Source organism: Schistocerca nitens, chromosome 7 (assembly GCF_023898315.1).
Source record: "Schistocerca nitens isolate TAMUIC-IGC-003100 chromosome 7, iqSchNite1.1, whole genome shotgun sequence".
Classification (NCBI taxonomy): domain Eukaryota; kingdom Metazoa; phylum Arthropoda; class Insecta; order Orthoptera; family Acrididae; genus Schistocerca; species Schistocerca nitens.
The window spans coordinates 566,708,700-566,734,874 of NC_064620.1; positions in this window are offsets into that span (position 1 = coordinate 566,708,700).

Here is a 26,175-nt window from a genome sequence, read left to right on the forward strand (position 1 = left end):
TTAACAACGTTGTGAGAAACGGGGTGATCTGCGCTGCAATTTTTTTCAGTACCTCAGAGTGGATACCATCCGGTCCAGGCGCCTTTCTGTTTTTGAGTTCTGAGATCGCTGTCGCCACTTCTTCCTGCGCAAATGGACAGGTGACGGTTGGTGTGGTGTATACTGTGTGTACTTCGCGTCTCAGTGCTGCATGTTGTGGTGTGTCTGTGTCTGCGATGTCGTCAGGCATCGTCCTGCTCAGCAGGACCTCCGCTGTGCGTCTCTAGCCCTTAGTCATCTCACCATCCTCCTGTCGCAGCGTTCCCAGAACCAGTGGGCTCTTAATTTTCTCTGTCACGATTTTGTATGGTTCCCCCCAAATGTTTAGTTGTGTTTGTGCTGATACATGGCTATTCCAATGGTCTTTCCTGGTCCTATTCAGCTCAAGTTTATATTTGTCCTTGGCAAGCCGGTAGTCGTGTAGTAGTAATTGTCTATCTGAAATTGCTCGTTGGTAAATTTTACGTTTACGTTTTGAGTCTTGTTTGAGTCGTGTTAATTGTGTAGTCCAGGGAATATTTGGTGTTTTGTCATTCTTTGTGTGGGTATGCAGGTGTTCTGTGTGAATGTGATGATATGTGTGAGCATGTGTGCTCTGTAATCAACACTGCCGGTGATGTCTTGCGGTATGTGCTCATGTATTTTTAGTCTGACCCTGTCCCAGTCCGTTTTGTCAAATAAGTCTTTTTCGAAGTGTTTCTGTGTTGACGTTTGGTGTACCACTTAAGGTTAGTGTGATGATGTTGTGGTCGCTAGCAGTGATCTGGTCATGTACGGTCCAGTCTCGTACGTGGTTGATGGCGGCATTATTAACGAAGGTGATGTCTATGTTTGATGAATGACCGTTGTGTCCAATGTGAGTCGGGTGATGTCCTTCCTTGTTGAGTACGTGTAGTCTGTTTTCTTGGATTATGTCATTTATTATTCTACCTTTGTCGTCAGTTCTGTCTGAATGCCACAGAGTTGATCTGGCATTTATGTCTGCACAGATGAGAAGTTTTTTGTTGCCAGCGTATTGCGCAACATCTCTGATGAGGTCTGCGTATGGTTTGATGCAATGACAGAATTGGGCGTACAGCGACACGATGATCCAAGTATCCCCTTTGTGTGTGACTTCAACTGTAACTAGGTGCTCGGAACAGAGTTCTGTAATTTTGACTGGATGTATTTCTTTGTTTAGGATTATGACAGATGCCATGCAGCCTGTCCCCTCCGCAACTGTCACCGCACTTGGAGGAAAGTTGGGGATATGCCGTTGTCTAGTGAAGGGCTCCTGTATGCACAGAATGTCACTTTTTAGTTCACGTAGGACCCGTGGGAGCTCCTAATTTACAAGTATACTCCGCATAGCATTAAGCTGTGCTATCAGCAGTTTGGGTGTTTAACGGTAGCGTAGCACTTGCTGCCAGTTTGACTGTAAACGAAGTATGTTCCTCCATGAGCCCTTACGTGATCATTGTAAAGCTGCGGGTGCACACCTGCATGAGCAGGTCTAGTAGGCTGTCTGGATCTGTTGGAATATTCTCCGTTTTGAGAATCAGTCTATCGGTTTGCACTGATGTACGGAAACAAACAGATTGGCCGTACGGGTGTAGGGTGCGGATGAGCATCCGCTGTGCCGTCTCTAAGATGTCTCTTTTTTCTAGTCTACTTAATTTTACATTTATATCTAGCTTGCCGTAACTAAAACTAGCGGTGTCGATGGCGTGTGTTGGCGTCTCTGCAGCCGTGACGTGTCGTAATGGTGTAGTGGCGTTGCTGTGCATCTCTGCGGGGGACGCTGGATTGGTGTCCTCGTTGGTTGTTGTGGGGGTTTCCTTGGGCGTCGGCATTGAGGTTGTTGGTTGGGGGGCTGCGAAGGTGTTGGTATCATCAGTGGAATGCACTTTTGTACACTAGGCTTTGAGCAGCCTGCGATTGCCGCGATTGGTCGTCAAACGCTTTCACTTTCTTGACTCTCTTAGGCTGTTTGGGTTTTCTATGCGGTTTTAGTTTCCCAAGGGCTGTGATGATTCGTTTGTTTTTTGTGTGTGTTTCGTTTGTGCAGTTTTGATGTGTATCAGATGTGTTGGTTGTTTGTGCCTCCATTCTGCATTGATTTGACGTGATTTGTTTCCCACTTTACTGCTCGTCTACGCTATCCGTGACGAACATAACAGCTTTTGGTATGTTATGCGCACTGTCGCCTCTATTGCCAGACCCTCCGCAGACTTTTGTTGCGGTTGTTGCTGCGGCTTTTTGTGTGGCATTCGTGGTGTCTGTGGCCTGTTCAAGGTCGGTATTACGGTTTTGAATATCATTGTTATGAACACTACAATCTCTGGCGTAAGGGCAGTAATAGACGTCGTCTTCTTCCTGTGTCAGTGAGTCAGAGAGAGTTATTTTGCGTTTGATTTGATTACAGTCTGAGGTGTCTGATTTGTCCGTGTTTTCCGTTTGGGCTCCAGTTGTGCTGGCTTGCGTTACGGTTGTGTTTAGCACCGCTGGGTTCAAGGTCTCACCTTGTATGAATTTGATTGGTTTGATGCGTCCTTCGCATTTTGTAGTGTCGTATGTGCGTCGTTGTGCTGGAGTGGATGGGTGATCTTGAGTCGTAAGCAATGCTGTTTTGTGCAGTTGCTTTGGTTGGTCATGTGTGGTATGGTTTTCTGGTCTGTCGGTATCAGGATTTGGGGTTATCATGTCTATTCTCAGTAGTTCGAGTTCGTCTATCCTGTTCATAAGGGTCGTCTGGAATGTCATCCAGTACATTATTTGCCTTTTGATTAGTTTGGCGGCTTCTGGTGACATTTGTCCTGTGAGTGTTAGGTCGTCTATGTATTCAGTGATTGCGTGATGGCTGTCCTCCAGGTTTGTATTGTGTATCAAGCCTGGAATGTGACCATTGTTGGGGTAGTCGTCAGGTAATAGTTTTTGCCTCTTACGCCAGAATATTGCACGTAGATGGTTTCTGTGCCTGGTAGACGGTGACTTGTATGATCTTGTTTTTTCAGGGGTTGATTTATGGAACATGTTGGTTGACTCAGGGGGGTGTTCAGTTGCCATAATCAGTACTGTCAATTAGTCTATCAAGCAGCTGTTTGTAGGTCTGGCAGACGCCACCCCTGCTCTTATTGCAAATTCGGTTTCTGTTCCTGCAGGGAATGCAATCGATGAGCTCTGGTGCTCGACAGTCCGCGCGTTTGTGGCCCTTTTTACCACACCTTGAACAGGTCGTACCTGTGTATGCGCAGGCTTTGGTTGTATGGCCAAGGTCACAACAGTTGTAACACTGGCTCACTGACGTAAAGTCTTTGACAGATAGAGATTGGAAGTCTATGTACACCCTTCCTTTTTTGGTGAGGTACCAATAAATTTTGGGTGTGACTTCCATCGCTTGATTGTTGTATCCCTTTCGTTTGGGACCTGTGCGGAATCTGATTTTCACGTCTTTGTCGAATTCGTCTTTTGTGAAATCGTCACTGAGATTTTGGTCGTATAGACACTCAAGAAATTCTCTATCCGAGATAGTGTCTGTCACTTGATAGACTATCACCAAAGGTTGCCGCTTTCTGGGCCCCTCACACGCGTTGTTCTAAATATCTTTCGCCTTTTCTATTATTTTCCTACAGTCCTCCTGTGTTACTGCTTCGACAATCACAGCTATCTTTGTGTTTCTTATTGACTTAATGTGTCGGTTGTCTCGTCTTGGGTTGATGTTTTTTGTCAACGTTTGTTTTATTGTTTTCGTGTCTTGGTTGTTGGTAGACTTTATGAAGAGAGTGGTTGCCTGCTTGGCTTTTGCCACCTCAATGCGTTTATGTTCTTTGGGTGCGGTGGAGATTGCCGCAGTGTATGTTAGTGTCCTGGCCTGTTGCTGTGCCTGTTCAGTAATCTTTCCTGTCAGATCCCTAATTTGGTCCCTGAGCTCTTGGTTTATTTCAGCGAGTTTTGTATTGTCTTCCTCGAGTTTGTTGACGTGTTCTGTGAGAGACTCAATTCTAAGGTCCTTAACTGGGTCAGCTGAGTGCCGAAGTTCGCGCAGTAGATCTTTGTTCTGCTCTTGCAGTGGCTCGACCTTTGCTTCTGCTGACTTGATTGGGAAAGCCAAAGGGAATATTTTATTCCTTACTGTATTCAGTACGCTACTCGATATATGTTTGGCCTTTAATTCTGCCCCAATGTCATTTAATAGGTCGTGAATTGCAGCGATCTTCTGGCTCGGTGACATGACGGCATTTTCGTGGGCACCAGACGCCATGCCTATAGGCGATACTTTGCTGCTGGTGCTGCTCTGCGCTCTACTAAGCGTCCCTTTCGTGGACTTGGATGTGGTGTTAGCACCACTTAGTTGGCGTGCTCGATCCAGGATTGTGGATCTGTGTTATAGAACTTAAAGAGTCACCTTTATTTGATGTGTATTGCGTGTGCGGCACCACATTGAGACAAGTAAGTCCCAAAAGCGATACGCCACAGAGCGAGGCCGAATGTGGGCTGGGTGGCTTCGCCGGCGATGCCCGATAGACACTGAGCGCCGCGGTCAGCTCCGCACGTCAGCCGGCCACATGGTTCGCGGGACCAGGTGGGGACTGTGGGCTCGTGTAAGCTGCTGACTAGAGATGGGGGATCCGCTCCTGAACTGATTCATAGAGTTGAATCTTTCAAGGGAGTGAACAATCAGTGATTCAGAAAAAAAGAACGGTAGCTCCAAACGTTTCCCACAGCAGAGAGAGAGAGTCGGAGAAGATCAGCCGCTCCTCTGCTGGTCAGAGCACACTGCACACCACACAACACAGCCAGCGCCGGCCTCTGCCCTGCTTTTGCCTTGGCTGCCTGCATTGTGCAGTGCCCCATTGGATTTTGTGTTTCACATATGCCGTGCCATTTTGTGCTTCCTCTGCCGCGTGCAGTGTCTGGCGCACCTTTAACTTAGCATCGCACTCCGTCGGCGATCGTTTCAGTCGCACGTCCTGCCCTCTGGGCGGTTGATGCGAGCAACAGGACAGAGAGCCTCCTAGCAGAGAACATAAGAACTACTTGCAACAACCTGCTCGCAAGAGAACGGACGATTTGTCTCGGAGCGGGTGACTGGTGGCCGTTCACCGCTCCCCCCACCCTCAGAACTCACCCGTTCAACGCTCACCCCACCGTTCTCGACTCTAGCCAGAGCGTTGAGCAAAGCAACTCAGGAGTCACTCTGGTCTCTGCAGTCTTAGCTCATGCAGTAATATAGCTCGCGGCTCGACCTGCTTCACTCAGCGCCTCTGCATCGGAGTTCGTCTCTACTGGGTATTGTTCTGCGTAGTAATACCGGTATGTAAATTACATAATTATGTTATCTATACATCATTTGTTTTTATTTTATTTTTATTTGTTTAAACTGATCAGATTAGGTTCCTGACGACTCCTCTTACTATAGGATTTTTTATTATGGAAACGCGAATTTACGCGCAAAATGTGATACACCAATATTTTCCTTGTTTTATTCTGCGTAAGGCTATATGCAGCACTTTGGTCTTACAGTCAAATTTATATTTTTTTTCTTATTGTAGTACCGATTTTGCGATTTTAGGCGTCTTCGGAAGGAAATGTTCAGTTTAAAAATATATGGCTTTTGATGTATTTGTACGAGGTTAATGAAATATTAATACATTATAGCCAAATATATTGTTAATGTAAATCTCAAGTTACAACGTTTTCCGATCACCCAAAAAACCGCGATAGTGCAAAATAAATCAATAATCTAAAACTTTGTCATATCGTGAAAATTTCAATAAACAATACAAAATTCTTACTCATTATCTGTGTTACTTCAAAATAGGATCAAATAAGATAAAAATACAAGTATAGTACTGGAATAAACCAAGTTTAAAGGGCAATGTGCCTTCCTTTTTTTTCTATTGTGAATGAGTGCTGAGTCACAAAAAAGAGCTAGTTCATTTCAGGGAGTCAACAGTTCTGATCCAATCTCTGGAAAGAACAATTTTGTCCATCTCTACTGTTGACTCCCGTGGTTGGGCGCGGAAACGCGAGTCGTGCTTAGCAACACCGGTTCGCTGCGGCCAGCGCAATTTGGCCTACTCACGCGTAGTGCGTGTCAGCTGGCACACTGCGACCTACTCTCGGGACTTTGCGTTCCGTCACTCGGCGTACCGCTTTACGCTACTGGTAATCAATTTTCCTCACTTTCAACAGTTTATGACTTTCACTTATAATATGTCTATAATTCAGAATTATGCTCGTTTCCCTTCACTGTATGGGTATTGTTCACACTGGTTTTATTCATATTAAGCTAGTCTTTTCTGCGAGATTTGCTACCATATGTTAGTCTTCGTTTTTAGTCTAGATCCGTTATTAGCAGTGTTTTTGATTTGAGACACTTTTGGAAGCTACCCTTCACTGTTCTAACATGTTATCGTGAGTTTGGTGGATATTTACCGTCTAATTACGGCGAAAAATCCTACCATATGTTACTTTGATGATTCGTCACACGGTAACTTTCCTTTGATATTGTTTTTAACACTTTCATAGCACTGTGGTTAGTAATGTTAGTAATGTCAGGCGTTCCTAATCGTGTTAGTAGTGTTTGTGGATGTTAGTTGTAGTGAAATACCTTTGATGAGGTCCGAAATGCTGTAAATGTGCCCGCGAAGTCACTAAATGCACTATTTCTCTAGTCGAAACACGAGAAAATTTTGTAGGATTGCTTCACTTTACTATTATCCATCACTGATCACTGTTGTTTCGTTCACTGGCGTGATTGTTCCCGATAGAACCGACAAAAAGACCGTAGTTACGGGAGCGCTCGCGAGACACGTCCGTACGCGCCCGTGGTTGATGGGACATCATACTACATGAAGACGTTACCAAAGGCGGTCCAGACGAAGATGTTTTGGGCTATCAAAATTTGCCTCACCCTCCGAATTGTCCTGTGATGGCAGCCATCAACTTCTTCCTCCATCGCGAACCAAGAGAGGTCCAAAATGACGACGAGCTGATTTTCGAGGATGAACCTTTGGTGCACAGCCAAAATGGAGACTACTACAACCTAGCTCTCCGCGTACTCGTCCATCGATGTGAAAAGTGTGTCGCTTTGAACTTTGAACGTGTGGGAAAGGACTAACAACAGGTTTCATGATGACAGCTTGAGTTTTTGAGGTGTTAATTAGGTACGAATATTAATATTCAGAAGACATAATCCAGGCAGCTCTATCAGATGAAATAGCTGGCATTAAAGTGAATGGGCTAAACATTAACAATGTTAGGTTTGCTGATGACACTGTACTACTAGCTGGAAACCTCAAAGATCTACAATTACTTCTTGACAAAGTCGCAGAAAAAAGTGAAGAATTTGGCTTGACTCTTAACGTAAGCAAGACTAAGTTCATGGTGATATCTAAAACACACCAACAAGAAAATCTTACAAGCAATAGGGAAAGAGTCGATCAAGTACGTAAATTTAAATATCTCGGAACAATTGTAAATGAGGAGATTGAAAGCTCAGAAGAAATTAAATCGAGAATAGGACAGGCTAGAAGTATCTTTAATAAGATGAAAAATGCATTCTGTTCGAGAGACATTTGTTTAAACACAAAAATGAGGTTGCTAAGATGCTATGTATTCTCAAAATTATTATACGGAATGGAAGCGTGGACATTGAAAAAGAAGGACATGAACAGTTTAGAAGCTTTTGAACTGTGGGCATATAGAAGAATACTTAGAATTAGTTGGGTGTCGAGGATTACTAATCAAGATGTCCTAAGAAGAATGGGAAAGGAAAAAGAATTAATTAAAACTATTAAAGTAAGGAAGCTACAATATTTAGGCCATGTTATTAGGGGAGTAAATTACAAAATATTGCGAATAATACTAGAAGGGAAAATTTGTGGGAAGAGAACGAGGGGTAGAAGACGGACATCCTGGATTGACAATCTAAAAAATTGGTACAACTGTTCAACGTCAGAACTCCTTAGATCGGCCAAATCAAGATCAGAAATTGCCATGATGACAGCCAAACTTCTTAGAGGAGACGGCACATGAAGAAGAAGATTAATCTTCTAATACGTTCCTTTAATAGAAGCGAACGCTTCTGGTTTTAATAATTAATAATTGTGCACTGAGGTCATAAAAGTCATGAGATACCTCCTAATATGGTGTCGGACAACTCTTTTCCAGGCTTAGTGCAGGAACTCGACGTAGTATGGACTGAATAAGTCATTGGAAGTCACATACAGAAATAATGAGTCCTCCAGCCTCTACAGCCGGCCATAGTTGCGAAATGTTGCCGACGACTTTGTGCACGAACTGACCTCTCGATCATGGCCCTTAAATGTTCGATGGGATTCATGCCGGGCGATCTGGGTGGCCAACAAACTCGCTCGATTTGTCCAGAATGTTATTCAGACGAATCGCGAACAATTGTGGCCTGATGACATGGCACATTGTCATCCGTAAAAATTCCATCAGTGTTTGGGGAAATGCTGTCTAAGAATGGCTGTAAGTGGTCTTTTAGTAACCGAAAATCCAGCGCACTTCCGCTCCACGTAGCCTAAACACAGCCCGCATTATTATGGAGCATCCACCAGTTTGCACAGCGCCTTCTTGACAACTTGGGTCCAAGGCTTTGTGGGGTCAGTGCCACACTCGAACCCTGCTATCAGCTATTACCAATTGAAATCGGAACTCATTTGACCAGGCCACGGTCCTCCAGTCGTCTACGGTCCAACCGATATGGTCCCGATCCCAGCAGAGGTGCTGTACGCGATATCGTGCTCTTGCGTCGGTCGTCAGCTGCCACAGTCAATAACCCCAAATTTCGCCGCACTGTCCTTAATCATACGTTCGTCTTACGTCTCAAATTGATTTCCGCTGTTATTTCGAACACAGTTGCTTGTCTGTAAGCACCGACAGCTCTACGCAAACGCCGCTGTTTTCTCTCTCGCTAAGTGCTAGTGCGTTGTCCATAATGAGAGGTAATGCCAGGAATTTGCTTTTCTCAGCACACTTTTGACTGAGGATCTCGAAATATCGATTTCTTTAACGATTTCCGAAATTGAATGTTCCATGCGTCTAGCTCCAACTACCATTCCACGTACAAAGCTGATGGTCACGTCGGACAGCTTTTGATATGAATCACCAGAGTATAAATGACAGCTCCGTCAATGCACTGCCCTTTTATACCTTAAGTACGTCGCACTACGGGCATCTATGTATATGTGCATACAGCTGCCTCATGATTTTTGTCACCCTAGTGTATACCCGAATTCCTAAAGTACAGGATCGTATCATTTGAGAAATGTTTAAATATTAGCGTATAATTTAAGTGAATAATCAAATGAAATACTACCGGACTGCATTAGTTGGGACTGTCCTTTTGCGGCTAAGCAACAGATATTCACGCAGTCACGTGTGTTCTCAGTCTTTGTTTTACAGTGGCTTTTCCTGTCTGGCTAGAGAATATCAGAGAACAGCCAATTAATAACAGATAATGATAATAGTATGTGATCAGTTTATACAAACTTTGGGCGCTTGACAATGACTTTTTGCGTAAGGTCCAGTTCATTGTAATATTGACCGTGAGTGATTTTTCTGGAATTATTCCTTTATCGGACTTCGTGGACTGAATAATTCCAAAGATTTGGTTCGTGCTGGACCATTGACAATACGGAACCTTTAGTGTTGCCAAGATGCCGTTTAATTGGAACAGTAGCATGCAACATAAATGAAACACAATATTAAATAATATCAGCTAAGGAATAGATATTCACGCAGTCACGTGTGTTCTCAGTCTTTGTTTTACAGTGGCTTTTCCTGTCTGGCTAGAGAATATCAGAGAACAGCCAATTAATAACAGATAATGATAATAGTATGTGATCAGTTTATACAAACTTTGGGCGCTTGACAATGGCTTTTTGCGTAAGGTCCGTTCATTGTAAGATTGACCGTGAGTGATTTTTCTGGAACTATTTCTTTATCGGACTTCGTGGATTGAATAATTCCAAAGATTTGGTTCGTGCTGGACCATTGACAATACGGAACCTTTAGTGTTGCCAAGATGCCGTTTAATTGGAACAGTAGCATGCAACATAAATGAAACACAATATTAAATAATATCAGCTAAGGAATAGATATTCACGCAGTCACGTGTGTTCTCAGTCTTTGTTTTACAGTGGCTTTTCCTGTCTGGCTAGAGAATATCAGAGAACAGCCAATTAATAACAGATAATGATAATAGTATGTGATCAGTTTATACAAACTTTGGGCGCTTGACAATGGCTTTTTGCGTAAGGTCCGTTCATTGTAAGATTGACCGTGAGTGATTTTTCTGGAACTATTTCTTTATCGGACTTCGTGGATTGAATAATTCCAAAGATTTGGTTCGTGCTGGACCATTGACAATACGGAACCTTTAGTGTTGCCAAGATGCCGTTTAATTGGAACAGTAGCATGCAACATAAATGAAACACAATATTAAATAATATCAGCTAAGGAATAGATATTCACGCAGTCACGTGTGTTCTCAGTCTTTGTTTTACAGTGGCTTTTCCTGTCTGGCTAGAGAATATCAGAGAACAGCCAATTAATAACAGATAATGATAATAGTATGTGATCAGTTTATACAAACTTTGGGCGCTTGACAATGGCTTTTTGCGTAAGGTCCGTTCATTGTAAGATTGACCGTGAGTGATTTTTCTGGAACTATTTCTTTATCGGACTTCGTGGATTGAATAATTCCAAAGATTTGGTTCGTGCTGGACCATTGACAATACGGAACCTTTAGCGTTGCCAAGATGCCGTTTAATTGGAACAGTAGCATGCAACATAAATGAGACACAATATTAAATAATATCAGTGTATTCACAAAACATTATACTAAATTACATAGACACATTAATTCTGTTGCTGTGTGCAACTATGAGTACGCCTAATGAGATTGCATCTCAATACAATAGAGCAGGGGTTCCCAAGAAAATTTTCTAGAGAACCCCCTCATTGAGCATGATTGGCACCTTGTCATATCACAGTATCAGGTACCTAGAAAAGCCAAATTAAAAGCCTTTTTACACGTTTTATATTTTTGGTACTTAGAAAAAACACCGACATATTCATTATTGAAAAAATGTTGAGCTTAAAACTTTTTCAATTTACCCTTCAATTTATTGTTAAATTTTTGATTATTGCCCAAAATCTTTGTCTTCAAATCTGGGTGTTTAGTATAACAAACTCCTTAAAAAATAAAAATTGAGTGTGAACTGAAAATGACAGGAAAAAATTAAAACTTAGTGTATTGGTCTTTCAAGTGTACTACACTTGAGATTGCATTGAGTAGACATGTGTGAAAAATAAGAAAACACTAATTTCACACAAGGTATTATTCATTTGAAAAAAAATACAGTTACATCTGAGTACTCCATCAGTATACAGTTAGTTTTAATTTTCAGTTCTTAATGAGATGAGTTCAATCTGACTTTTTTGTCCATTATTTCTGAAATATTAGATTCCAAACTTGAAACTTTCACTCTGAAATCCGACCGCATGTCGAGCCGATTCTTATATTTGTTTTTCATCAAACGCATGGAAGAAAATGCTTGCTCACACCAATATGTGGTTGCAAATGGAAGGATCTTTTTCATTGCCTGATCTCCAAGTTTCTTGTAGCTCTTGCGTGCTGATGCCCGGAAGTCTGTAATTTTATCACCGATGAATATGTGTATCATCGTACCACAGCTGGACAGATCTACAAGTTGATCTTGCTCTTCTTCTGTGAGGCCTTGGATTTTGTCTATTTCTTCATAGCTAAAGGGATTTCGAATCCATCCGTCATCAGGGTGAGGTTCAGGGAAATACTCTCCAAAAGTGGTGGCTAGGCTGCGTGATACTCGGCTACATTGATATTGATATGGTCAGGCAAACTCTCCTCTGATGACTCCAATAATTGTTTTAAAGTAGAAATGTTAGTTGGTGACTCGTTTTCTATCCTTGACGCCCAGATATGACACTTTTTGACCATAACACTAATCTTATCCTCAACTTTGAACATGTCTACATTTTTTCCTTGTAAACTCAAGTTTAACATTTTCAAGTGTTCAAACACATCAGCTAAGTACACAACAGAACAAAGCCAAGAGAAGTTAGTGAGAAAATCCGCGTACGTTGTGTCAAGAAGGAAGACACGAACCTCCTCTCTAAGTTCAAAAAATCTTGACAAGATCCTACCTCGAGAAAGCCATCTTACTTCCGTATGAATAAGAAGTTGCTGATGCTCACTGCCGATCTCTTTACACAACAAAGAAAATAATCTGGATTGCAAATGTTGAGTTTTAACGTAGTTGATGATTTGAACTACTTCATTAAGTATGTTTTGCAATGGTTCAGGCAATCTTTTGGCTACTAAGGCTTGACGATGGATACAACTGTGAGTCCATTTCACCTCAGGAGCCACTGATTTGAGACGAGCTAGAAGGCCTTCGCTCCATCTGTCGACAAGCCTACACATTTTTTCCAGGTGACATCGTGTTCATTGAGATAATTATTTAATGTAGTACAAATATCGTATGCTGTTGTATGCAGTAGTTCGCATGAAAAACGAAAATCTTCAAACACTTGGTTCTCCCGTAAGAATCATGTGAAAACCAACATTATAGCTTTTTTTGATATGTCTGTGCTTTCACCCAATTGTAGAACGTAGGAGACACTCATGCAAAGTCTAGCCAGCAATGTTTCTTCGATGTTAACTGCCGTGTCAGTAATTTGAACAGTATTATTTGAGAACGGAACAGTTCCTATTACCTTAGCAGCTGAATCACCTAACATTCTCTTGCAAAGTATTATTGCTGATGGCAGTAAAAGTTCCTCAGCAATTGTGTGGTTTTTCCCACATTTAGCAACAAGCTGAGCCACCTCGTAAGATGCAAGGGTTGTATTTTCATTTACCTTTGCATCACAGTGTTTGGTAATTGTTTTACGAGATGTTTTCAACTCTCCTAATTTATTTTTGAAAAAAATCTAATGACTTACTTTTGTACTCTGAGTGCTTTGTTTCAAGATGGCGCCGGAGTTTTGAAAGGCTTTCATAGCAAATTACACATTGCGGTTTAGGCTGTTGCTCAGGTCCAGTGAACATACAACCGATTTCCAAGTAATCGGAGTTATATTTTGTAATTTTTCCAGTAAGCTTAACACTGATCTTGGAAGAGTTAGGCTCAAGGGACGCCAATGATTTAGGTTCAATGGACACTGACAACTTCGGTTCGAGAGTCACTGACTTACTGGCTTGAACATCAAATGCATTATCTTCCTCTTCATCTGTAGACCTTTCTCGTTTTAACGAACCACTTTTTAACCAATGGTCCATTTTTAACTACGCGAACTGTAGCTTCAGCGAAAAATAACGCTTTACAAACACTACTGTTTTATACAGAATATTGAATATATAAACAAATGGATCAAATGGCTCTGAGCACTATGGGACTTAACATCTGAGGTCATCAGTCCCCTAGAACTTAGAACTACTTAAACCTAACGAAACTAAGGACATCACACACATCCATGCCCGAGGCAGGATTCGAACCTGCGACCGTAGCGGTCGCGCGGTTCCAGACTGAGGCGCCTATAACCGCTCGGCCGAATATATAAACAACACGGTCTGTGGAAGTACTGGCAATAAATTAACAATGGCCGACTGTCGTCTGAAATGCGAGTTTCTGTGTAAAGTGACTGTCATTTGTCAGTTGCAAAGAGGCAGCACGTGTAGTCTAACGGCGTACAACAGAACTATTTACCTCTATCTAATTTAGTTTTGCGCTAGAGTGTGCTAGTGTCAATTGGCTCTAGGAAGACGCGAGACGCAGAAGTTAGCGTTTGCTAGAGCTCTGCTCATGGAGGAAGCGGCCAAAACAAAAACCTGTTATCATACGAAATATATTTATTTTTTATTCTTATAGCATCTTGCGGATCCCTCTGGCATAGCTCGCGGACCCCTGGGGGTCCGCGAACCACCTGTTGGGAACCTCTGCAATAGAGCAATGGCGGTGTGCCAAATAATTATCTGCAGCGATGGCAGATATGCGTCCGATCAGGACGGCTTCCAGAACAAAAAAGGTGCTGTCTTCTCGGTAAGACTGCGTGATTATCCTAATGTTCCAGCAGATGTATACCACAATCGATACAACCGCTTATACTAATTAATATCTTAAGTAATTTTTATTTGTATCCTAAACTTATATCTACGTTTTTGCAATACATCCACGATCATCCTGCAAATGTGCCTTTAAAAGTCTTTTAGGTAGCGTACGGGTATATCTCGTGAGGTGTTATTAAAATTTACTCTTCGAAAGTTATTTTGAAACATTTCTTTAAAAATCGTTTGGAAAGCTTGTACGACTGTCTCTTTTGCACACTGTTTTGTTACTACTCGCAGCAATAAGACAAAAATCCAAATATCACAACAGTTAGAGATGCAATACTTTAGCATTCTTTGTATCTGAAGGTCTTAGCAGATATACTCTAATAATGTATTAGACTGGGCTAATAATTCTCCCTAGTCCTTTTTGTTTCAATGTACTATTTTATGGCTTTATCTGTAATCTTTCCTACACAAAGTATGACTGAGGTATATCATCTCTCTCATTCAATTAAGATCAAACTCTGAAAAATGAAATTGACTGTCAATAGTTTCATACATATTTTTACTTTTTTCATTTTTTATGTTACCAATATATTACGAATGTAGCTACGACTGAGTTTAGCTACGGCAAAACTAAAAGAAAAAAATAAGAAGGGTATTTTAATTTTCGTTTATAATAATGAACAGCACAAGATTTATTAGTCTTCTAGTCGATGCATTCGCACAACAAGGCACACACACACACACACACACACACACACACACACACACACACACACACACAGGAGACAAGCTCAAGCTTAACAGTTGCAATTTAATTTCAGTTTTTAAAACAAGTCTAAGACGTCAACCAAGCTAAGACTGGTATAATAGCCTACACCGGTTCGGCGGATCGTGAGAGAGATCACTCCTTATGAACCCAGGTAAGGAAATGAAACTCGCCCAGTGGACTGAACGATATGAGTAGAGCAGATCTCGTAAATGAGTCATCTTCGGCATGGCATAGAGCCATAATTTAGTTGAGATTTATGCTTACTGATATAACTCATCCGTTCACGTGAAACAGTTCGTCTGCAGAGTGCGGTTCTGCGTTGGCACCTGTAGCGTATGCTTTCCTATTTCCCTCTTTGTCTTTCGTGTTGGTTTCCATTCCTGTAGGCTTACGATTCCAACTGTGGAAACGAGTCTTGTTAATCATAACATTTCCGAACATAATATGGAGCTGAAGGTAAAAATTTCTGGGTTGTTAAGTCGTGCCATTGTTTTTGTGTACCAACGACGTTTCGATGCTTCTGCTGCGATCTTCTTCAGCATCTTGTTGTCTCCGCAGATGACTGAATAGTCAATACGTAGCCATCCGTGGATGAAAAATAACTTACGCCACTTCTTCACCAAGAACTTAATGACATCACATGTTGTCTATATGATGATTATTATTCATTTACAAGACAAAAAACGAGCACTCTAATTGTAGATCTAATATTTTAATACAAAGCGTATCTGTGATTAGTGATGGGCAGTACCGAGAAATTAAAGAAATCGAGAACCAGAATACAGACCCATAAACAGATACATATCTACGAGTGTACTCGAGCTGCTAGGACCACTGCACGCTTCAATCACGCATCTGACTCTTCTCATAAATTTCTCTGTTTTCGGATGTGTATCTAGCACGCCTACGACCATAACATAGGATTCCTTCATTTGTAGTCGTACCACGATTTTCTTCTCTTGGAAGAGATTAAGGAATCTATCATATGGTAACTCCAAATGAAAACTAAACAACTTCAGTACCCATATCGGAACATTGTTTCAAAATATTTTATCCTCTTCTGTTATCGTATTCGTTTTGAGAACTTAAGGAAATGATTAATGATAAAATTATATGTTAATGTAAATATAAGGTATGCATGACGCAATACAGTCTTATTACGTCTTTAAATGCAAGATTTTTTTGTATAAGTTAACAAGTGCAAACCGTTGCCCCAATTTTCGAAGTAAGAGCCAGGTGGAAACTGAGGAACGAACACACACCCGAAAACTGAGAACTTTTACCAGAACTACCGGCAACTTTTTTCCTGTTTGGTCTCACACGGTTGCAAACCGGCCCGCAACGCGAACCGAGAGGTCTTGATATCGTGATGTTCCAGTACTTGACACCATTTCTGGAGAATACTGAGAACAGGTTACCTAAATGTGGTTGCCACTGCTTCTCGGCGCACCCCACGTTGTAGTGTGTGATGCCCCTGCAGACCAGGTGAACCGTGACATCAGAGGCTGACTCGTACTGCCGCGCAGGTAGGCGGTTGCGGCCGGCCTGCTGATTGGAAACGGCCGAGATGCAGACGTCATTAGCGTTAACGAGCCAGCGCTTCCTCAATTAGCGATTTCCATATTGGCGGGCAGGGAATCGAATTGCTTATTGGTGGGCCGCAGTGCTGCCGCCGTGTCTCAGACGGGTCTGCCTGCTGACGGCTCGCCACAGAGAGGTAGTGCCACGCTCCACGTGACCACACACCTCTCTAGCAGTTCTCCTCGTCGTCTCACAGAAAACAAAACAAAATAATCCACTACTACGTGATGTTTTAAAGGGGTTTAGAATGTAAAACTACCGTAGGCTACTGTAGACTATCGTAGGTAAGCACAAACTACGGTAGTTTTCCGAGTAGCTTTTGTCAGTTAAGATCGCAACCGCATTACCTGTACGCTAGGTGTGTTGCATACCTATCAGGCGTTACCCCACTTCGATCGCTTCATCTGCATATGTGATGTGTTGTACTAGATTCCTCTAGAAACTGGAGACGGAAAGACATCCACAAACTGAGTGAGTATATATAGAGGGTCATGTTGAGAGAGGACAAGTTAGTCTCTCACCTATCTTTCATAGAGATTGTTTTTTACAACGTTACGCAACTTGACCGAGACTCTAGAAAGTTAAGAGCCTGAGCAGATGTTGATGGAGCCTGGTAGGGTGCTAAAAGCATGAGGTATTTTTATGGTTCTTAGTTCATAGAAGCAACATGTTGGAAGTTGAAAGCAAGTGGCGACGAGCCCATCCCTCAGTAAATCTTGTCGGACAGGTCCACAGCCGTACAGTGCAGACACAGCACCTCGTAGTCGAGACAGGTCTCTAGCAGAACAATGCTGAGCTATACCTGCATTGCGCCAGCGGAAGGCTGGGCTGGATGCGATGGGCTGAAGGGACCCATCCACACAGTGGAGTTGTAGACCAGGCATTGCGTGCTGTGGCGCGCCTTATAAAAATTTAAAAATTTACTAGCTTTCGTGTTTGCCAATACTGCAAACAGGCTTGTGACCCAATTCCTTCGGCCACCTCAGTCATAGAAGAAACTCTGGTGCCTGAGAAACGTTGACAGATACACTACTGTCCATTAAAACTGCTACACAAAGAACAAATGCAGATTATAAACGGGTATTCTTGGACAAATATATTATACTAGAACTGACATGTGATTACATTTTCACGCAATTTGGGTGCATAGATACTGAGAAATCAGTACCCAGAACAACCACCTCCGGCCGGAGTGGCCGAGCGGTTAAAGGCGCTAAAGTTTGGAACCGCACAACCGCTACGGTCGCAGGTTCGAATCCTGCCTCGGGCATGGATGTGAGTGATGTCCTTAGGTTAGTTAGGTTTAAGTAGTTCTAAGTTCTAGGGGACTTATGACCGCAGCAGTTGAGTCCCATAGTACTCAGAGCCATCTGAACCATTTCTGGCCCTATTAACGCCCTTGATAGGCCTGGGCATTGAGTCAAACAGAGCTTGGATGGCGTGTACAGGTACAGCTGCCCATGCAGCTTCAACATGATACCAAAGTTCATCAAGAGTAGTGACTGGCGTATTGTGACGAGCCAGTTGCTCAGCCACCATTGACGAGACGTTTTCAATTGGTGGAGATGTGGAGAATGTGCTGGCCACGGCAGCAGTCTAACGTTTTCTGTATCCAGAAAGGCCTGTACAGGACCTGCAACATGCGGTCGTGCATTATCCTGCTGAAATGTAGGGTTTCGCAGGGATCGAATGGAGGATAGAGCCACGGTTCGTAACACATCTGAAATGTAACGTCCACTCTTCAAAGTGCCGTCAGTGCGAACAAGAGGTGACCGAGACGTGTAGCCAATGGTACCCCATACCACACGCCAGGTGATACGTCAGTATGGCGATGACGAATACACGTTTCCAATGTGCGTTCACCGCACACGGATGCGACCATCATGATGCTGTAAATAGAACCTGGATTCATCTGAAAAAATGACGTTTTGCCATTAGTGCACCCAGGTTCGTCGTTGAGTACACCATCGCAGGCGTTCCTGTCTGTGATGCAGCGTCAAGGGTAACCACAGCCATGGTCTCCGACCTGATAGTCCATGCTGCTGCAAACGTTGTCCAACTGTTCGTGCAGATGATTGTTGTCTTGCAGACTTCCCCATCTGTTGACTGAGGGATCGAGACGTGGGTGCACGATCCGTTACAGCCATGCGGATAAGATGCCTGTCATCTCGACTGCTAGTGATACGAGGCCGTTGGGATCCTGCACGGCATTCCGTATTACCCCCCTGAACCCACCGATTCCATATTCTGCTAACAGTCATTGGATCTCGACCAACGCGAGCAGCAATGTCACGATACGATAAACCGCAATCGCGATAGGCTACAATCCGACATTTATCTAAGTCGGAAACGTTGTGGTACGCCTTTTTTCCTCCATACACGAGGCATCACAACAACGTTTCACCAGGCAACGCTGGTCAACTGCTGTTGTGTATGAGAAATCGGTTGGGAACTTTCCTCATGTCAGCACGTTGAAGGTGTCGCCACCGGCTCCAACCTTGTGTGAATGCTCTGAAAAGCTTATCATTTGCATATCACAGCATCTTCTTCCAGTCGGTTAAATTTCGCGTCTGTAGCACGTCATCTTCGTGGTGTAGCAATTTTAATGGCCAGTAGTGTAGAATCTTTATTACACCTCATAGCTAGGACTAACATGTTCCGAGGCGATTTAGATAAAGATCTTTAAGATTGTATCTGTTTTCTTGTTACCACGGGAAGCGAAGCGACTTTGGAGAAAAACATCTTCTCCCTCCAGGGAAACTTAAAAAAGGCCTGGCATGTGTGGTTAGTACTTGGGACCTGTCCTGAGACTGACTTCACGTGTGAGTAGTCAGCCTGGAGAGCCTGTGGTGAAGTTCTTACTGCACTGACAGTGTGACTTCAAACGTCTCGGACTACTTGTTTGCCAAGGGCACACTTATTCGTTTTTGGTTTACCGGTCTTGAAGTTTGGAATCCTTGTGTGCACTGTCGTATAAGTGAGTCAAATTGGTCCTTGGTATGACCAGCGAACAGGTGTGTCACACACTGAAATCTACCGTGATTTCAGGGCTCTGGTAGAGAGTAAATTGCGATCCGTCTGCCTGATCGCTAGATCGTGAGGTTTTGTATTTCTTTCGTGGCCGCCATCGATCCACAGGTGCCACCTTATGTCTCGCCTCTGCCGCACACGACTCGCCAGCTGCAAGTTACATCGCTGCACGAAGCAAACAGGGTAACACACTGCTGCTCCGGCCTTGTCTGGGCATACAAATCCTTGCCACTTGCTCTCAGGTGCAACTGTTGAGATTTCTGTAGATCATCGATCGAAGTCTGCTCAGCGTCAGAACAATTCAGATTCCGTTATACACATTTTTAGGGCCAGAGTACTTGATTCACTTTTTCCGCCCAGGATCCTTGTCCATTGTGGTCTTAAACCGCCTGTTGGTTGTTTATGTTATTCTATCAGAATTTGTTTAGCTTTAATTATATCTCTCTTTGTTTTTCCTTTTGGGAAAATGAATGTTGTCAGTAAACTAAATTTTGTTTACATTCTCAATCAAATAATCACTTTTATATCTTTTATATAGTCACTTTAATTGTGGCGTCCCATCCCAGGATGACTTCCATTGTGTACTATCCTGTCAGGATAACTTTCAATGTGTACGACCCTGCCAGGTTCTCAATCAGTAATTTTTATACAGCCCACATACGGGCTAACTTTCAATGTAACCTATGGAACTTTTATATTCTGTGTAGTTATCTGGCTGTCTAATCGTTGAACATAAACTGTTTATAGCAAAATTGAAATTTTCCACGTTTAATTCAGGCTTCAGTCGAGAATTGTTGGCTTGTAACGTGAAACAGAGGGACATTGTAGTAAAAATAAGTAAAACAATATAGATTTCTCATATAGCCCTACAATACGCAATTTCCCCCACAGAAAGGTAAAAAAAAAGTGCAAAACAAAAGTACATCAAAAATCGCTTAATACTTCGTCGAACTTGTATAAAACACGTTTATCTAATTCATAAACAACTTTTGCATTGATCCTGATGAAGAACATTCTACCGAGTACAACGTAACAACAGTCATTACATAAACGTATATGTTTGTGCAAGTAAGCTGTGCATGTATCAATTAATTGATTTATTTAGATAAAAGTACAGAAACTACGTGGTCTGCTAACTTTTATTACTTATATAGTGCAATTTATATTTTTAAGGCTACAAAATATGCTATGGAGTAACGCTGAACGATTTGCAGTTCTAATCATGCACAAACAAACAAAAAACAAGGGGAAGTCGTTGGCTCCCAGAGTCTCTCTCACACAGTCATTTATGTTTCTGTTCCTATCAATGGTATCAATATTACTGGTAATCCTACCACTTACGACATCCTTTATGCACTGTACCAAAACTACCAAACCATAGTTTTGGTAGAGTGCAACTCTAGCAGGGCTCTGCTCTGGGTGCTCTCGTGTTTCTAATATAAGTGACAGTAATGAAACTAGTCAATACTACACTCTCACTAATTAGCAAGACAATACACTATTCTAGTAAAAATCATGAACATTAATATTTCACACACAATACTTCTTGTTACATCTATCGTTAATTTAAAAGACAGGTAACTGATCACCAAACAGGTGAGACAAAATGATGGTAAACTTGGTAACACAACCATTTAAACCTGCTGTAACGCCAAGAATGACAATTATATAAAAAATTTAAAAAATCATACAGTAAAACAGCAATTACGCAGTCTATGCGCGCCACCAGCAGTCCCGGCGTGTTCTCGCACTGTGCGGACCTGGCTCCTCCTGAGTCCCCAACCGAACTGCTACTCAACGACCCGGAAGAACCATGACATCGCCCCAAGATAGGGCCACAGTTACTACATATTGATAAACGCCGCTGCTGCCACTAGTGGACATGCAACGCTTGCGAATCCAAGAGCGCCAGTCAACACGAGAAGAAGACAAACAACCTCAACCACGTTAACTAAACGATACAGTCTGGTCTGGCCTACAAACAGCACCACCGTGAACTGTAGCATGGCTCAACCTCCCCTATGATAATCTATATCCTACGTATTACTTACATCACGTTTAAATAAGTATTAATACGAACTCCAGAATAGATTGCATTTACACTAATATAATATTAATTCAAGATGAGTGTGTAGATTATTTATTAATTCACAGAGTGAGTTTCTCAAGATTTTCCTTGCTAAGATGCATTTGTTGTTATTGTAATTATTTTTTAGTATTAAAAACATTTTTTTGAAATTCGCAAAAAGGGACATCATTACCCAACACTACCGTTAATGTTAAAACTGCAGTAGAGACTTTGCTGCAATTTCTTTGATGAAAAATTTTGGCAGGAGTTTTTGTACCACAATTGCATTTTGGCAAGCAATGTGTAAAGTTGTGAGTGATGAAACTGTAAAGACGTACTAATGGGCAGTATTACGTACCTGCATTTCCTAATGTCATGGGTTCCAGAAACTGCGAATAAATGGAAGAAGTATTGAAAGCATATTTTACAACTTATTCAAAAATTGCCACTTGCACATGTAGTTGACAAATATGAAAAAGTCTGGGCAATTACTGGAATGACTATCAACAATCGTCGAGATCCTCGATCCAAAAAGATAAGTAGACTTTGTGTTTCGCTTCCCGCTCTTGAATAATTTTAAGTACACTGCAAAGAAACAACTTATTTCGTGGTAAATTGCAAGTACAGTTAAAATTTAAATCTACTAAATTCTGCAGTCGAGAACATTGAGTGCAGGAGTGTTACAAAGTACAGTTACAGGAATGAAAATGAATACAAGTCCTCTTTCTGAAAAGGCAGCTCACGATTTATTCGAGGATATCAAGGGGTGGCTTAAGGCAAATGGATGATTGCAAAATTTTTACAATACTTCGTAAATACAATTCAGTACAACTACAGCTTCACCTCAGTCTACAATTGTATTACGCATGCTATCTTATTGTGTGTGCCACCATTACTTCCCACCTTTTCTGTTTCAGTTGCGGAACACCTACGGAAAGAACGATTGCTGGGAAGCCACCTTGTAAGCTCGAATCTCTCTGACTTTACCTTCAGGGTTTTTTCGTGGGATTCACGCAGGAAGCAACAATGTACGGGCTGATTCTTCTAGCAACGTACGCTTTGGGAAAATTAACACTAAACCACACCGTGATGCACAATACTTCCCTGGTAGCGACTCTCAGTGGACTTAGTTGAGCACCTGCAAGATGCTCTCTTGCTCATTAAATGACTCTATAACGAAACGTGCTGCTCGTCTTTGAATCCTATCTACTTCCTCTTATCAGCCACGTCTCCTAAGAATCCCTGACTAACGGGCAGTAGTGAAGTATTGGTGGAACAAGTGTTTAGCATGCTACCTCATTTATTGATGGATTACATTTCCTTCTTCTTCTTTTTCTTCTTCTTCTTCTCGTACAACTAACTATGAAATTTATAAACATAATACATAAGCATAATATACTCAAACACTCAACTAAAACCTGTTGAAGTTGTTAGAACTACAGATGGATCAGATTGCTAGAAAAACCCACACCACAGAGTTAACGAATCATCATAAACTAAAGAGCCAAAGAAACTCGAACACCTGCCTAATAGCGTGTACAGCCGCCCGCGAGCATACAAAAGTGTCGCAACATGACGTGGCATGGACTCTACTAATATCTGAAGTAGTGCTGGAGGAAACTGCCACCATGAATCCTGCGGGTCTGTCCATAAATGTGTAAGAGTACGATGGGATGGAGGTCTCTTCTAAATACCACGTTGGAAGACATCCAAGATATGCTCAATAATGTTCATGTCTGGGGAGTTTGGTGGGCAGCGGAAGTGTTTAAACTCATAAGAGTGTTCCTGGAGCAACTCTGTAGCAATTCTGGGCGTGTGGGGTGTCGCATTATCCTGCTGGAATTGCCCAAGTCCGTCGGCATGCACAATGGACATGAATCGATGTAGGTGCTCGGACAGGATGTTTACGAACGTGTCACCTGCCAGAGCCGTATCTAGACGTATCAGAGGTCGCATATCACCCCAACTGCACACGCCCCACACCATTACAGAGCCTCCACGAGCTTGAACAGTCCCCTGCTGACACGCAGGGTCCATTGATTCATGAGGTTGTCTCCACACACGTACACGTCCATCAGCTCGATACAATTTGAAACGAGACTCAATTTGAAACGAGACTCGTCCGGCTAGGCAACTTGTTTCCAGTCGTCTACAGTTCAGTGTCGATGCTAACGGGCCCAGACCGGGAGTAAAGCTTTGTGTCGTGCATCCATCAAGGGGACATGAGTGGGCCTTCAGCTCAGAAAGCCCATATCGATGATATTTCGTTGAATGCTTCGCACCTTCACTCTTGTTGATGGCCCAGCATTGAAATCTGCTGCAATTTGCGGAAGGGCTGCACTTCTCTCACGTTGAACGAATCTCTTCGATCGTCGTTGGTCTCATTCTTGCAGGATCTTTTTCGGCCGCAACGACATCGGAGACTTGATGTTTTACCGAATTCCTGATATTCACGGTACACTTGTAAAAGGTCGTAAGGGGAAAATCCCAACGTCATCGCTACCTCGGAGATGCTCTGTCCCATCGCTCATACGCCGACTGTAATATCACGTTCAAAAGAACTTAAATCTTGATTACCTGCAATTGTAGGAGCAGTAATCGATCTAACAACTGCGATAGACACTTGTTGTCTTAAGTAGGCGTTGCCGATCGCAGCACCGTATTCTGCCTGTTTATGTGTCTGTATTTGAATACGCATGCCTATACAACTTTGCCTGGCGGCACAGAACGCCTTGGATACGCTTGACATGTGACCAAAACGATAGAAGAATTGAAAGCAGGAGATTAATTTTGGCGCCTCTGAGAAATGATTAGTATCATATAACAATGGTGCTGTTACGAGTAGCTCTGAGTAGTTTTACCCGTGGAAGCATGTAAAAGAGCCGGCCGAAGTGGCCGTGCGGTTAAAGGCGCTGCAGTCTGGAACCGGAAGACCGCTACGGTCGCAGGTTCGAATCCTGCCTCGGGCATGGATGTTTGTGATGTCCTTAGGTTAGTTAGGTTTAACTAGTTCTAAGTTCTAGGGGACTAATGACCTCAGCAGTTGAGTCCCATAGTGCTCAGAGCCATTTGAACCATGTAAAAGACATTAAATCCACCCCCACCCCTCCTCGTTGGCTAGACTTGGAATAGATAAAACATAATTAATTTTGTTGGTAAAAGAAGTAGCTTTGATGTATGATGAAATTTTAGGACAGAAGGAAGCCTCTTCCCTGGATGTAATGATTCAGGAACTAATTAACTGAACGATGTCATGTTTTGTAAATAGTGGTATTTACAGGTGCGGGTAATTGTAAAGAGGTTTTGCTACAATATTGAAGGACGTAACGTGTTGGTCAAGCTAGAATTATGTGTAATACAGTGGAAAATGGTGGAATATTTTGTCAATAAGCAAGGGGGAATGTTTTAATAAATTTGAATTACATTTTCTGTTTTAAAGAAGAGTGTAATGTCGTTCCATTTCATTCACTCACGAGTTCAAGTGCGGCAAGTCTGCAAATGGTAAGATGCTATGATAGGTGCTTTGTTAGGACCTATTACGTATATAGCTACGGGTGACAAAGCGTTTCGTTGTCCGGTGGCGGCTTCCACTCCTCGAAGCGCCATCGCAGCCACTGTGCATACAGGGATCGACGCGTCGTCAAACTGCTTTTGGCGTAGGGGGGAGCCGGACAGAGTGGTCAGGCTAAGCTGTTCCTACTTGTTAAGCTGAGTGGTAGTATTCGGCAATGCGTAGAAATGCGTGATTATAATCTGCAACTACTGAAGTATAATATCGAATAGTTTAATCACCTTAGAATCATATTAAGTACTTTAAACAAATCAATTTTGACAAAGTAGCAAAACGGGGCAATATACCTGACATGAGCGGATAAACTGTCTACTTCGTTTTAAAGACCAAAATAAGCGATGAAAACTGTTTCAACAAAGAACTAAAGATATTTTATTGTAAAACATGATTAAAATTAAATTATTTACGCTTTTCACTGTGATCCTCAGCACCTTTACAGAGTTCGTTGACCCAGAGGGAACGCAATTGGCATTAAATCCACTGCTCTTCTGCCCACGAATTTGAAAATTTTCTTTGAAATACATGTACTCTCGTCTTCAACGTTTTCATCACGATGAGCTCTTATAGACTCCATTTCCTGCTCCTGACAGTCTTCTTTTTGGTGCCTTGTCTTCGGCTGCTTCCGCCCTTATTTCCATTTTATTTTTCCTCTCTTTATTTATCTGCCGCATCTAGGTCACTCTTATAAAGATTTGCTGTAAGAATCTGCGCTAAGCCCTTATTCGGCCGCTGCTGTTAACGTTTTCCACTTACACAAAGCGGCCCAAATCCACCGCCGAGATGGCCACTTCCCCCACATTGACTTCATCATATAAAAGCTGTATGCCCTATAAAACCATGAAATTTCAGTAATTAAAGTAGAATTATGGAGTCAAGATATGACACTTCCAACACAATTTCATTAGAAAGACGAAATAAACATTCCCTCTCCACAATAAAAACAAAGACTCATCACTTACCATACACGATAAAAACTAATATCCATAAAAGTTATTATAGCTCTGAGAAGT